A 12,806-nucleotide genomic window follows, 5' to 3' on the forward strand; every position below is an offset into this window, starting at 1 on the left:
GGAAGTTAATACTGTGCTTCAAAAAAGCAGTTATCAATCTGTGCCTTCAAAATGCAGATTTTGATTCAATTCAGTTTAAATAACTGCTTCATTTCTTTAAAATTATTTTATTCTGAACTTTCTTTTTTTTGGAGAGAACATTATCTACGCATGTTAGGAGACCACTGTCCATAAATTATGTACAAGATAAATAGTAGTCTATAATAGCTCTACTTAAACTAACATGTATTATTTATAGTGTCACAGGTGAAATACTAAAAGAAATTACACAGTCTGCCATGCATCTTCTTGCAAAAATAACTTGTTCATGCTAAATGTTTGCAGTATTGGCTATTGGCTCTTTTTTTCTTTTTCTAGAACTATTTGGATACTTTTATTAAAATAGTATAAAATATACATACATTAATAAAATAAATGTAATGATCACATTACTACTTTTTATTCACTCTAAGGCAGCTGTGGTTCTTTCATTTAAGCTCTTTGCTCTTATATTATATACAATAGAGCAAGTCCTGATCTAATTTGTGGTACCTTTTAAAACACAGGAACTTCATCAATGTAGAAACAACTCCTGATCTACACCACTCGAGATACAGACAAATGAGGTGTACCTTTTCTGTACTGGGCTCTCTGTTGTTTCTAGTTCTAAATCTGTGCTGAAACCTGAAGTAGCACGTTCAGTATTCAATGCTCTAAAATGAATTTCAAACAATATTTTTGCCCTATATTTCTACAGAAAACTCTACTGGTGCTTTAACAAAGCAAGGCAGTTTCTCTAACATTCCTGGTATTTCACAGAAAGAAAATGTACCTTGATTAATTTATCTCTAATTTCACAAATTCTTTATACTTTCAACACTTGTCATTGTTTGTGACAAGAAAACCAGGATCAATCAACTCAAAATGGGACATGCTCCTTAAATTACATTATAGATCTCTTTCCTCTTCAGAGGGATTAATGTATCAGTATCACTCTGTAGTTCGGGGCACTAATAAGGTTGACCTATCAGGAAAGTAAACATAGCAGCAAATTGGTTGTTTCCTTCAGCTGCTGCCATCATGCAGAAACTGAAAGCTACAACTTAGGAACATTTATGCATGCTAACTAAAGATGCTTGCTCATTAGTTAGAAGAGTATAATGCTTAATTCACAAAGAGTATAAATCTATGAACTCAGTCAATTTACTGGGAATTAGAGCAGAGATATCAGCTCTTATAAGAAAGCTTTTGGCTTTCTACATATTTTATAGCTGAAAAAACCACATAGGTTTTTTACTATTATTATTAACATGCTACATCTCTTGTTTCTAATATATTTAAACATTAAAGGGTTCAAGGTTTGTTACAGCAATCTGCAGGCACCTCTCCAAGTTTTTGGCACATCTCTGCAAGTGAGCAAAACGATAGAAATCATGCCATGCAGAACTTGATGTGCACATCTGGAGCTTTCCAGATCTGCCACCTTCAGTGTTCACCCAATCACTTACCTGGTATCTAAATTTAAAAATGTGCTATTGGCTCAAGGTGCCTTATACTAGATTTCAACTGCACAGTAAGATATTTGGCAGTTTTCCAGCTCAATTTTCAACAATTGAGAACAGTATTTTGGGAAGCACATTTATAATTATACTTTCAGACAACATCCTAATAAATAATCTCAAAGAATGTAATGCGTTAGTTAGTTCTCCAAAGCTGGTAAGAGCAAATTCTTTTGCAATGTCCTCTGAGAAGTGTAGAAAAGGCAACATTTTGCCTCACATTGGCCACATTGGTGAAATTATATTTTTGCTATACTTTCACTTCTTGTCATTGAACACTCAACATTTTAATATCACTTCAACTGAACCTCGCAATGACAATCTAGGTAGCAAATGGATCCAGTAACATGAATACCCATGTGACACCTGCTCTAAAAACAGTTTCAAAAATTAATAAACTAAGAATCCATTTTTCTTATCCTGGAATAATCTCTATTTTTGTAAGAGAGAATAAAGAATAAAATGATTATGCATGTAATATTGAAGTTACTGTTGCTGGAAAATAAAGCTTCTCATCTGAAATTTTATGTAAATAGTATGAAAAAAAAATCACATTTTAAACTTTAAAAAGCATTAGGCATGTGGAAGAATTTTATCTGCTTTCACAGAAAATGTTTCATGGGATTAAAATAATTCAAAGATTCGTCCAGATCCATATGGCATTCATCTGAGTAACACCAGCCCAGCAATCTTTATGATAGGGGAACATGGGTTTTAAATTTCTGTTGGGGAAAAAAAAAATCTAATCCCTCCATCTTGGAGAACAGTCGTTATGCTTCAGGATTTTTTCATTTCTAGTACAGCTTTCATATAAGCTGGTGAAACAACAAGACCAGATCACATTGCAGATAATACAATCAAATCAATTAGTAACACTCTCTTTCAGAGACTTACTTTAAAAACCAAAGATTTCTGCACTTGTGTTAGCATACAGTTAAACAAGGCAGCAGTGTGTGCTGAATATATGACAAGATCTCTGCTTGGATTTGTCTTCTATCTTCTAGGTTGTCTCACAACCTTATTTTCCTGGTTTAAGCTGGGATACCAAAGTCAATTTTCTTCCTAGTAGCTACTACAGTGCTGTGTTTTGGTTTAGGATGAGAATAATGTTGGTAACACGCTGATGTTTTAGTTGTTGCTGAACAGTGATTACATCAAGCCATGGAATTCTCAGCTTCTCACCACACCCCAGCAGCAAAGAGGCTGGGGGCACAAGAAGCTGGAAAGGGACACAGCTGGGACAGTTGACCCAAACTGGCCAAATTCCATACCATGTGGCATTATGCTTAATATATAAACTAGGGGGAAACTGCCTTGGAGCCCCTGCTCACGAACTGACTGGGCATCAGTCAGCAGGTGGTAAGCAACGGCATTGTGCACCACTTGTTTTGTATATTCTAATTATTTGAATATTATTATTATTACCATCATCATCAAAATTTTCCCTATTAAACTGTCTATATCTCAAGCTAAGAATTTTACTTTGGTTTTTTTTTAATTCTTTCCTCTATCCTAGTGTGGGAGGGAGTGAATTGAGCAGCTGTTTAGCCACCTGTCAGGTTAAACCAGAACACATATTTAGCTAGCCTCAAAAGAGACACAAGTCTATCCATCTCAAGGGAGCCCATACTATCCACCTCCTCGTGAGGTCCAAAGTCTTTATTCACTAACACCATTACAGCCAAGGCAAGGCCCCTTGTCTAACACGTGCATGTATTGCTATTATCTCTCTGTAACACCAGGGGCTGTATTTGTGCCTCACTCTCTTGATGTCTTTAGTTCTGTTAACCCAATATCCATTCCTCCTTAACCAGGGGTTTCCTTTATTTAGGAAGCAGACAGCTCTGTTATTTTCCTTTCCACATTCTGCTACACTCCCATCCTCATCCAGTTTCTGATTTATAACTGTTCCACTACCAACACAGCGTTTTTCTTTCAGCCTGGAAAAATTCTTTTTGTCTGCTATGCTGAAAAGCTTTGAAAGAGTGCAACTGAGGGCTTTGATTAACTCACAACAACCAAAGCACCAAGCACCTACTTATATCAGCTCTGCTGTATAAGTAGCAGAGAACCACATCTGTGATCTATTTCCTCTCTTCTAGTTTCATTTCTTTATTGAACCAGTAAGGCTGTGTTCACTGATGCCTAGAACATTTCCTGAAACCTGCAGCAGATCTGATCCAGAAATACCCTTATGTACAGAGGTATATAATTCACATGAGTATAAATTTAGCCAAATATTTGAGCTGAAGGAAGACATACCCAGGAATCATCATACTGCAAGCCTCACATTAAGTGAAGCTGAACAAGGAAACAAACACTTTCCTTTGTTTCATTGTTCCTAGTTTAATCTATAGTTTACATAAGATGGTATCTCTACATTTCCTTTCTTGTTCACATGTGATTTACAAGCCTGTACACATATTAGAAAATTTTATTGAACCAGATGTGAATATTAAAGACGATATTTGGACATTTGCTACACATTTTGAAAGAAAGGACTCAATATAAGTGTAGCACCATTAAGCAGTATTAGCTACACCACATTGTGCTTGCATCCTCTTCTGAGAGGAACCTGATTTCCCTGTTTTCATGACTCTCTATTACTATTTTCCAACAGTTATTTTTAAAAGCAGCAGGAACCCTGTTAACACAGTAGTGTGAATGTGTTTCTGTAGAATCTTCTGTTAGACTGAGAAATTACCTCTTCTCTTTATTTGCTATTCTAATATTGCAGCAAAGTCTCAGACAGTACAAATTTTCCCCAGAAGTGCAAGGAATAAATCTCTCAGGAATCTGCCAAACCAGGTTCAGTAATGGCTACACATTGCTATCAACAATCCAAGATTTTTTTTTGGCACGGGTACAGCATTTCAACAAGAGTAAATAGTTTGGAACTCAGGTTATTTTCAAGGTCATTATTTATTACTAATGTACGATTACTTTGGTGAATCTTACCAATTTCCTTAAATCCCTAAAAGTCAGAATTCATGTGACAGTTTTAGCCTTTAGATCCTTTTCTCCTACACCCTTTCTCCTCAGAAAACTGTAGATGGAAATTCCAAAATTTTCTTTCCTGACACAATATAACAATAAAGACTCAAAAGCTGGAAAAAAATCAACAACTCTCAATACGCACTGCAGTACAAAAATCTCATGATGTTAATAAGCAATCTTGTTATTTCTTCCCCAGATCAGTGAAGCCTATCAACAGTAATTTTTCTCTTTACCTGAACAGTCCTCTCTGCTACAAAATGTGGACTGACAGGGAACAACAGTATATTGGTTGTGTTAGTTGTCTTTCTTTTGCTGTATGTGAGGAACACATACTAAATACTGTGCTTCATTCAGTTTGGTAAGAAGAGGGAAAAGAAGTCCATTTGAAAAACCAGAATTTGAAACGGCCGGCCTGATTGGAGTTACTGTGTAAAATCTTCTTTACTGAAATAAAGCTGTTGATTGTTCCATAGGCTGTGTGGTCTTTCAGTTAATGGCACAAAGTGGCATTTATGAAAGATTATCTGAATTAACAAAATGTGGTTTGCAGTTATGATATAATCACCCATTACCACACTAGACATGCATTAAAATACTTAATCCATGTTTCCTGAACTAAAAAGATGGTCAATCAAAAAAACCCTCGAGAAATCAGAAAATAAAAGCACACAACAGGACTTTTGGTCTCTGCATCCACGGCTAAAAAAACCCCAAGGTTTAATATATTATGCACATTAATAGGAAAGGACACAGAGTAGGAATAAAATATGGGGAAATTTTAAGAGCAAATCAAACAAACAGAAAGTTATATCTAGCAAAAATGCTTTGCAGTGCTTAAACTGTGAGGTACATATCTCAATAAAAAACTGAGAAGTCAAACCTGAAACAAATTCATAAATTCCTCAACACTGGAAGGTGAACTGTTGACAAAACTTATTTATTCTAAAAATAAATATATATTCTATATATATAATATGTATATATATATATATATATAACTATTATTATTAAGAGATTTCTCAGCTATGAATAAAAATAACAGAAGTAATAGGAGACACCTAGATACATTTAGTTGGTGTAACTCCTTTAGAAAATTTATTATACAATTTGTGGTCCTTTATACTTACTGTAAAAGCTCCTCTAAAACTAATCAGAAGTGATAATGTGAATGAATAGTTCAAGAACTGAGTTCTTAAATGCCCTCTGAACAATCTATTATCAGTTTGATAGGCATACAGGATACTGAAGCAGTTAATAGGGAGTTGAGCATGTTTAAAAACAAAAGATTTTTCTGCCTGATAAAGCACAGCTGCAGAACCTTATTGCTCTTCTGAATGTGGATCGACATGAAAAGAGATTTCCTCCCTAGTTTTTAATATTTTATTAATTAAAAAACCCCAATCTTTCTTTGCTTTCATTAAGTGTGGAAAAGTTTCATTAATACAGAAACCACTGTAAGCTTCTGGCCTTTACAACAGTTCTCCCATGACAGCAATAGTGACATATCAAGAATCAGTATTCTGCATCCTAATGGTGGTTTTCAAGCAAGTCTCATAGTTCAGATGGGGGCAGTAAAAGCTTATGCTATCCCTTTAAGGCTTTCTTGATGTCTTTTGGCATTCTCTTATAATTACAGCTTTTACTGTAAGCACTGTACTGAAGGCTTTGTTCTGCAATTGAGTCTTTTGAAATTTGAGATCACTGTAAATGCCACTTTTTTAACAACTAAACTGGAGAACATTTACTTTCCTTTAAGAATACAATCACAGCTAGAGCAAATATGCAATTAACTATCAAAATAAAATGCTGGTCTGGGAGATTTGGACAATTTTCACACTGTTGCATTAACAATAACTCTGTCCCTCTCAGTTTTCAAGTTCCTTCTAAAATCTCTAAACTAAAACAGCTTACACACACACATTTATTATAGTTGCAAAGTATGTATAATGGTAGAAAAGTACTAAAATTGTGAGCTCTCAGATCTGAAGATATTAGGTTTATAAGAGCGAAATATCTAAAATAGTGGTGCTGTATGCATGAATGGAATACCTCAACATGTATGAAACATACTGAACGAGGATTTGCAGGAAGATGGAAAGGACTGAGCAGATGTGCTTTGTACCAAATGATTTTCATATTTCAATGTGACAAAATAGATGAGCCACATAAAGCTTAATTTCAGTTGCAAATTGCAAGCTGGAATAAGTTCCAGAATAGTAAACAATTAGCTGCTTTATTTTCTTTTTAATAAGACTAAATTACCAGATAATATCTACTGGCATCAACTTGGCTAATAAAAATCTGTTTAATAGGATTTGCCATTTTTCCAGTTGCTATCATGATCAGCTTTGCATTTTGATTATCTTTAAACTTTGCCTCAATTTTCTCATAGAAAAGCTCTCAGTAGTAATTGCTTTAACATTTATTCCAGGTCAAGTGGTTAAGTATGAATAATGATGTGTCAAAAATGTACAGTAGTGCTGTCAATAGAGCAATTACCATTTAGCTAGAGATTATTATGGCACAAGAGCACATTAACTGGGCAAAGTAAACAGAACAACAAAGAAAGAAGGGGCAAAGGGAACAAACTGATTTCAAAACCTGCCAGTGTTCTACAATGTGTGTTACTGCCAGATATTAGTTGTTACATAAGAGTAATTAAGTCTGCAATCAGCTTCACTTGGCAGCATTGGATTAGAATGTTTCCAATTAGAACAAGAAGTTAGAAGCATGTTTCTAGAACATTAGCTTAATTTTAAAAAATAATCTCACAATAGCTTTGTTTGCCCTTGCATATTTGGCATTGCTTCTTGAAAGTGACCACGAACTGGCACTGTGCTTAAAGCTTACCAAAGTCACTGGGCAGCACACTAATGAAAATACAGTGTAAGTCTGTCTCTGGTCACTGGTAGTGGTGTAAAAGCTAACATTTTCTCCCCATGTGATTTTATAATTTGCAATGTAATGCATTACTGATTTACCTGAAAAAAGTTAAACAAAAAAAAACTTTAGAGAGACACATTGCAAGATGTTTTTTCCACAGCCTCTAATAGCTAGCAATCATTTTGGTATTATTCCTTTAATTATAGCAAAATTAAAAGGTTCTGCCTACAAAAGCTATTTTATCAGATAAATCTTTAAAAATACCTCTAATCCTATCAAACACATGAAAATTACAGTCTGACAGAGCACAGAAATGTGTCCTCTCAAGAGCTGTGTCCTCCAAGAGCAAAAGCCATTTGTGTTATCCAGTCTGCACACACTGGCTTGAGAACTAAGCAATCTCTAAACTAAGCAATCTCTAAACTAAGCAATCTCTGTAAACTCCCACATTAAAAATTCAGGTGCCATACATCCTCCAACTTAAAGTATTTAAAATTCATCTTGTAAAACATACATACATACATACATACACACACAAGCTTGTTTTCTGCATGTCTTATTATTCTAACTCTTCTTCTGCTTGGCATACAACAATTACAAGCTGATCCAAGTTAGACAGTGTTGCTTCAATTGCCTCTGAGTAGTAATTAGAAAACTCCATGACATTCCACTGGTTGGGTCTAGAGAGAAGTAGGAGGCACTCATCACCCTGAAAAATTTGCATGTGTTTCACAATTCCATGACATTAAACTTACCATGGAAGTGGTGGTACCATTCCATTAGCTTGTCTCTGTACATCCTTTACGCCCACAGCTGCACAGAAATTATGAGCTATGTTGTGTTCTTATAAAAAGAGCTGACCTTGGATGCCACTTCCAGATGAAGCCTTTATTGAATATTCAACACCTGTGAAATAAGGTCAGTCTTGGAGCTCCATGTTTTGGAAGTACGAATGTCCTCCCTAGATCCAATTGATAATTATTTTAGTCCAACTCCAATGCCAAAAAACCTGGACCCTGAACAACCCAAACTGGAAAAGATAAACATGTACCTTTGTCAAGAAGCATTTCATAGAAGTGCTTTCTTTTTGAGGTTAAAAAAGATTAAATCTTTATTTTTACCTATGTTTGAGACATTTTCCAAGACATATTTATAAATACATGAAGCATTTATAAATGAGAAAACTCAATACTACTGGAATAAAGTAATTTTTGGCCTTAAATCATAATTACCAATATTTTTATGTTTAGGTAAACCTTAAAATCTCAGGATATGTCAGTGCCATTCAGTCACTTCTCAAGAAAAGCTAATTTAACTTTGAACACAAACTTTAATTGCAAATGAACAAAACCCTCAAGCTTTCCCTGTTTCCATGGCTTTACAGTCTCCTGTGACACATTCTCTGAATGTGTCACTCATAAAATCTGCAACTTTTCTTTTGCCCTCATGAATTTCTGATGCAATTTCTGCCTTCTTCTTTGGACAGTGCCAAGCATCTTCAAAAATCAAGCAGCCACACACAAAGTTTTTGAATCCTGATTATTAGTTAAACTTACTGTTAAACCAGCTGAACTTGAACAGATTGCTAACACAACTTAGGCAATGAAAATTGGGAAAAATCAAGATTTACAAAGATATAAAATCTATGAAAAGTTAAAATTAATTCATTATGTGTCTATATAGTGTAAATCAGACTCTCAATAACCAGGATATTGTATAGGATTCTTTCCTATTGCATGACTTATAGTATACTTTAATACAGTGTCTACTATATTGTAGTAGGCAGTAGAGTTCTATTACAGTCCTCCTTGATTACAACTCTACCTCTACTAAGAAAGACGTCAAGCAGTCCATTTTAACCTTCAGGATTTTTAAAGGATGGAATACATTTGTCTATCATCCTCATAAATAATTTGAAAGTAGCTTCTGCTTGGTGGAACATTAGAGAATGGGATTCTCTGAATCAGACTCAGGACTGAAGTATTCATAAACCTGTGCAAAACAGAAGAGGGCACAAACTTCCAGTAAAGAACTAAACCCCATAATTTTATCCCATGCATCCTATAGCTCAGTCATGCATATAGGTTACATGAGCGACGACGGAAATAAAATTTCAAGCACTTTGGATTTGACATAGGACTTCATGTTGTGCCCTTCCTCACTAAAGGAAGCTAGACAGATTTCATTCTATTGATTGAAAATGAATTAAAAATTATTTTGAGTGAGTTTAATTATTATGATTTAAATAATTAAAAAATAAGAACAAAATTTGTCTCCCACCTTGCAGAATCTATTATGAACAAACGAAATAGACCAGTACTAGCAGAGTTAGAGGCAGCTTTAAGGAGACTTGAAGAGTTCTGAAGGAATTCACCACAGAATCACAGAGTAAGATGAGTTGGAAGGGATCCTTAAATATTATTGAGTCCACCTCAGGCCCCAAATAGCACCATTCTCAAGAGTCTCACCATGTCCCAGTCTTAAAATCTGTTGCCATAAGAGACTGTATTTATGTTAATCAAAATAATTGAGAGATAAGTTTAAATCAAAAGAATGGATACAGAAATTACAACTGGAAAAAATGTACTGAACTATATTAAAAATTCCAATAACCAATTTTAATAACAAATAATTTGCTAGATTCTAGCATATTTTTTTCATGTTTTTCTGAACAGATAAATGGTGTGGTAGTAAAACCTATAGTTGTACTTTAGTAAAACACAAAACACTTTTGCATCACAAATTTTAAGTCTGAAGGCTAAACCTTTATCCTTAACAAAACTAGACTTGAAATTATTCAACAAATGAAAATTTAAAGGCATACGTCAGTATGAAAACACTTCAGAATGGAAGGAATATATCTCCAGATGTTGTTTTCTTATGTTGCCTACTTGCTTTTTTCTGTGTGCAAGGTGCTTTGCAAATATAAAAGAAAAATTAGGCCTTTCCCATACAGAAATAAAAATTAAAAATATTAATGTCATATGAAACTGGAAGCTGAAGGTCTTTGGTGGATGCTCACACAGATGGGGTGACGGGGAAAGTTTGGGAAGCTGTAGAAAGACTTCTCATTCTTTTCCTCTTCATGACACAACTGAAGGATATAATAGAACCTACAGTAGAAAAAGGTCTTGAAAGTGCTCAGAGCCATGTAAATGAAAGATAAGAACTCCAATTGCAATAATAATTTAGACTTTTATGGATTCTAATTCCCACTGCAATCTTGGCTAGCCAGTTACAGAATTAGGAAATTGAGGTAATTTGTGATCTTCTTGTAGCACACTAGAGACCAAGAAATGTGTGAAATACTGACTTTGAGATTTTTTTATTAGGATTTCTGCTTCTGATTTCCCTCTAGTATTTATTAAATAGATTAAAAAAAAACCCCAAACCAACCCACAAAACCCGTTATTTCCCTAAATATCTCTAAACATGCCATCAATAAAAATCTGATCAGAAAAATCTGCCGTTATCCTGAAACTTAATGATTAAGTCACTCTAAGGTAACCCATTTTATCCTATTAATGTAATTGCAGGTGCCATTCTTCCAGAAAGTACTAATCCTTAAAAAGGAGAAGAAAAAAAAAAGGGGGATTAAACCATTTCATTGAGTCATTTGGTTTTTACACTTCAATTTAAGTCAATCTCAGAGGTTTTAAATGTGGATTTTGATTGTTTATGAGCACCAAATCTAACAACCTCTCATCATGTCTTAGGTCAATTATCACATTGAATGAGACAACAAAGATGAGTCACATTTAAATAAGTATCTAGATTATATCATGCAAAACAGAATAGGATAATATTTGTCTCATGCTCAACAGTTAAAAATTCAGTACTTACTCCTATTTTTTTTCCATTCTCCTGGACTAAGCAGTAGAACTGGATTTGCTGTGGCATTATTAAAAACAATTTCAACTTTCAGATTCCTGTGCTTATGAGACAGTGATATCTACCCATAAAAATATCACTAAACGTCCAGATCTTTACACTTCTTCTTGCTTTTATCCTCTCCCCACACTTCTATATATCACAGGATACTGGAATCATTCCGGTGGGAAAGTACCTCAGTAGGTGCCCAGCTCAGTCTCCTGCTGAAAGCAGAGCCTACACCAATTTCAGACCACATTGTTCAGAGCTTTGTCTAGTTGTGCCAGGGCTCTCACAGGCCTAGTAGGTTCAATACCTGATTCCTCTGTTAGCGGATACTTTTCTTTACCTAGTCAAAGCCTGCTCTGCTTCAGTTTATGACTGCTGTCTCATTCACTGTGAGGAGCCTGCCTCAGTTTCTCACTAACATCCTGTAGGTATGGACAGGCTGCTATTAGGTAGCCTCAAAGCCACCTCTTCCTCCAGGCTTAAAAATAACAACTTCCTTAGCCTATCCCCATAACACCTTTAAAAACAGATGTTTACTGTCATCCCAGAAGGAAATTCATCACAAGGCAAGTGGAGAGGGGCAGGCACTGGTCTCTCCTCACTGGTGATCAGTGGCAGGATCCAAGTGAAAAGCATGAAGCTGTGTCAGAGGAGGTTTAACCTGAATATTAGGAAAAGGTTTTTTACCCAGACTGTGGTTGGGCACTGGAACAGGCTACCCAGGGAAGTGGTCGCAGCACCAAGCCTGACAGAGCTCAAGAAGGGTTTGGACAATGGTCTCAGGCACCTGGTGTGACTCTTGGAGATGGTCCTGTGCAGGGCTTAGAGTTGCCCTCTGCAGGGCTTTGTATATTGCTTGTTTTTGTGTTCATGTCCATTAAAGAACTGCTGCTGAGAGCAAAATATTATTTTAAAATAACAAAAAAATTTCTTTAAATTGTCAGAAGAATTGTGAAAATAGCGTGTTAAAGTTTCTCTGGTGAAGATGAGTAGTGATACTCAAAAAATCATACATTCTATTTGTAAAATCAGTGGTCATATATACTTCTCAACTTCTTCCTGGTTTTCTCATTTTGATTGCTGAACAACTGACAAAAAAATTTCAATCAGTCATCCAGACCTAGATTAATTTGAATTCCCCTTTCTTTTGAAGAATAGTGGAAGAATACTATCGTGCCATTCATGTACCACTTTCTCAAATGATTTTCCAAATCTCATTAAAAGACTATAGCATTAGATAGGAAGAGAGAGAGCATCACTTCTGGCAGTATTATCTGGATTCGATAGCCTGTAATAATCCTAAACAAAGTCCCCTCAACCACATGAATTTTTAACAAAATATTTACATCATTTTGGTAATAAAATTTAAACCCAATATCACTACTTCTGTGAAACACTAATTCTAAATACAGTCTTTCTGTAAAAGAAAAAAAATCTTTGAACAGATCAGAAACAAATCAATGTGTTAAGTAGTAGGCCAAGATGCAGACTAGCATGCATGGAGTCAGA

At 35.1% G+C, this 12,806-nt stretch overlaps 1 protein-coding gene across 16 annotated transcripts in view; it reads right to left on the reverse strand.

Moving 5' to 3' along the window:
- The window catches only part of TENM3 (teneurin transmembrane protein 3), a 1,290,863-nt gene that overhangs the window by 629,944 nt on the left and 648,113 nt on the right, over positions 1 to 12,806 (reverse strand). For 14 of the 16 annotated variants that reach the window (XM_054295903.1, XM_054295905.1, XM_054295902.1 and 11 more), the window contains exon 8: positions 8,174 to 8,324. The exons of the other annotated variants lie outside the window; for them this stretch is intronic. The gene's annotated coding sequence lies outside the window, so the exon portion shown is untranslated. The remainder of the gene's footprint in view (positions 1 to 8,173; positions 8,325 to 12,806) is intronic. 16 annotated transcript variants of the gene reach the window in all.

Source organism: Melozone crissalis, unplaced genomic scaffold (genome assembly GCF_028551555.1).
Source record: "Melozone crissalis strain CALT ecotype California unplaced genomic scaffold, PUWL_Pcris_2 ptg000006l_1, whole genome shotgun sequence".
NCBI lineage: Eukaryota > Metazoa > Chordata > Aves > Passeriformes > Passerellidae > Melozone > Melozone crissalis.